The sequence below is a fragment of the Puntigrus tetrazona genome, unplaced genomic scaffold (assembly GCF_018831695.1).
Source record: "Puntigrus tetrazona isolate hp1 unplaced genomic scaffold, ASM1883169v1 S000000283, whole genome shotgun sequence".
Classification (NCBI taxonomy): Eukaryota; Metazoa; Chordata; class Actinopteri; order Cypriniformes; family Cyprinidae; genus Puntigrus; species Puntigrus tetrazona.
Window position 1 is genome coordinate 1,496,733 of NW_025047944.1, and position 3,268 is coordinate 1,500,000.

Below are 3,268 nucleotides of genomic sequence, written 5' to 3' on the forward strand. Positions count from 1 at the left end.
TTCTACAGTCAGTATAAAACTAGGTGTTGTCTTTTTAGTCTTTACTGCCATCTAGTGGTCACTATTAAAATATTATCCGTCCAATACGTTTTTAAAATATCATTTATAATTTCGTGATTCAGTTTGCTTTGTCAATCTAATATACTACTACTACTAATAATAATAATAATAATAACACCTTTCTTGTGAAAATTTATTTTATTTGGTTTTTTGCATTATATATATATATATATATATATATATATATATATATATATATATATATATATATATATATATATATATATATATATATATATATATATATATTTTTTTTTTTTTTTTTAATTTATTTATTTGATTTGATTTATTTTTATCGGAGCAGGAGGATTTGAACACATGTTCAGAGTATTAATGAATGAATAAAGAAGTGAAGCACGCGTCGTGAACGAGATGACGCAGGCTCTCCGTGTCGTGACGTCACCGGCGCTCAGGGATGGATCAGATCAGCGCAGCGAGCGTCGCTTATAATCAGGATTTAACACACAAGGTAATAAAGCCATAAGTGATACTCTGTCATCTGTTTGTTCCTTCTGTCCTGAGACGCTGAGACTCGTTCTCCTCCGTGTTTCTTCTCTCTTCATGATTCCTCTCGGAGCAGACCCGATGCGACATGTAGTGCTTCAATTATTTACCAAGAATCTGTCTCCTTTGATTCCCGGCGTTGTGTTTGGTGATGATGATGATGATGATGATGATGATGATGATGATGTGATTGTTCTCATGATATTCTGTGCTCTGTGATGTTGTTTTATGAGATGATTGATGATCAGCATGTATCTCTTTCTCATTAGTGACAGTTTGATCTCAGAAACCAGTGTCTAGCGCTGTACAACACACACACACACACACACACACACACACACACACACACATCATCAGGCAAGAGGCTGTTTAATTAGTGTGTGTTTTAGCCTCGGCTCTCTGCATGGGTTTGTTATTCTCTGTGTTACGTAACCGAATAAAACACAGAAACAGAGTCACAGTGGACTTGTGTTTCATTCATCCTTTATTTCGAATCCCAAGAATCGATCGCCTCCTTAAACAGACACACACACACACACACACACACACACACACACACACACACACACACACACACACAGAAGCTGAATATCTGAATGAGAGCTGAATTCCACAGCATCTGTGTCTCTTCTGCCTGATTACTTCCTGTTGGGGAGGGGTTGTCATGGCAACAGCACACCTCCATCAGCACCAGCGCTTCACAGAGAGATGCGCTCGCTATCTAACGGTCTGTTCATAATCTTCTGCGTGTTCTTCTCTCGTCCTGAAGACCATCCTGGTGGGAGACAGCGGAGTGGGAAAGACGTCTCTGCTGGTTCAGTTTGATCAAGGAAGTTCATCCCGGCTCGTTTTCCATAGCGGTGGGGATCGGATTCACGGTAATTCACCCCCGTTCATCAATAACAGCACCATTTTTAAGAAGTCTCCCTCGATCACCATGTATTTGATCCAAAATACAGTAACTACATTTTGAGATGTCATTTATTTGTGTGTATTTTTTTAGCATCGTTCCTCCAGTCTTCAGTGTCCCATGATCTTCAGAAATCATAACAATATACTGATTTACTGCTCGGCAAACATTATTATTATTATTATTATAATTATTATTATTATTTAAAACAGTCAAGTAAATTTTTTCATTCTTTGATGATTAGAAAAAAAAAGAAGTTTCTGTATTTCCATGAACGTCACACGCTATGCCTGTTATTACACCAAAAACCATCACGAAAGATAAATGCTGTTCTTCTAAACGCTGCGTTCAACACCGAGACCTGAAAAAAATGTTACTCCGCTGTTTCCAGCGTAACAATAATAAAACCTTATTTTCTGAGCAGCAAATCAGAATCTTAGAACGGGAGAAATGATGCTAAAAATTCAGTAAAACTGTAAAAATACTGAATAAATTGCTGGAGTTTGTTCATGAGCCGATGAAGAGATGAGGAGCTGCTGATGTTTCTCTGTCGTAGAATAAAGTGGTGACGGCGGACGAGCTGAAGGTGAGGTTACAGGTGAGTCTGATTCTGATGAGTCCTCTGACTCTGGAGAGAGAGAGAGAGAGAGCGAGCGGCTGAACGTGGATGCTCTGTGTCTCAGATCTGGGACACGGCGGGACAGGAGAGGTTCCGGAGCGTCACACACGCCTACTACAGAGACGCTCAGGGTGAGCAAGACTTAACCTTCACTGTGTCTCTGTCTGTACTCTGATGGATGACGCTCTTCTTGTTGATCTCGCAGCTCTTCTCCTGCTCTATGACATCACCAGCAAGTCCTCCTTCGACAACACCAGGGTACCGGCCTTAATAATAATAATAATATAATAATATCTCATGATCAGCTGCATATATATATGTGTTCAGAAAGTAGGCCATTGGTGATTTTATATGCTGCTTGCAATTGATTCCCAAACACACACACACACACACACACACACACACACACACACACACACACACACACACACACACACACACACACACACACACACTCACACACACACACTTACACACACACACACATCATTAAGATATTATTGTAGTTTTGTGTTATTTTATTTTACATTTATTTTTAAATTTTATTTTATATATAACATTTTACAACTAGTTATATAGAGTTTTGATAATTGTTTAATTGAGATTAATCCAAAAATTTTTATACACACACACACTGTTGGGCATATTAATAATACATATATAAATTTATTTAGAAAATATTTACATCTGTTTGCAGGTGTATATATTTACATTCATATCATTTATACACACACATGAATAAATATATAAACATATTTTCTTAAATACATGTGTGTGTGTCAATATACACAGCATAAATATACATAAATATATATTTTTGTGACTCATTTATCTTTTGACAACACTATTAGTAATTTATTTTAATTGTGTTTAAATGTTTTACATTTAAATTTTAGTCCAAGTAAAACTATATTATAATTATTTTATTTCAATTAGTTATATAAGCATTAATTCAGTTCACTAAAATGTAGTAGAGGCAGCTATAAAAGTTGTTTCTCTTACATAATTTAACTGATTATACATATATAAATATTTAAAAATATTTACATCTGTTTTCAGATGTATATATTTACATTCATATCATTTGGTTGTATTTAATAAATATATCACGATATTTTCGAATAAATCACGCATGTGTGTCATGTTTATTGGCACAAGGCATAAATATACATAAA

General features: G+C 35.6%; 1 pseudogene; it reads left to right on the forward strand.

The window, feature by feature from the left end:
* The first annotated feature begins 370 nt into the window (after window positions 1–370).
* LOC122333480 lies at window positions 371–2,573 on the forward strand (annotated as a pseudogene).
* Window positions 2,574–3,268: the final 695 nt, after the last annotated feature.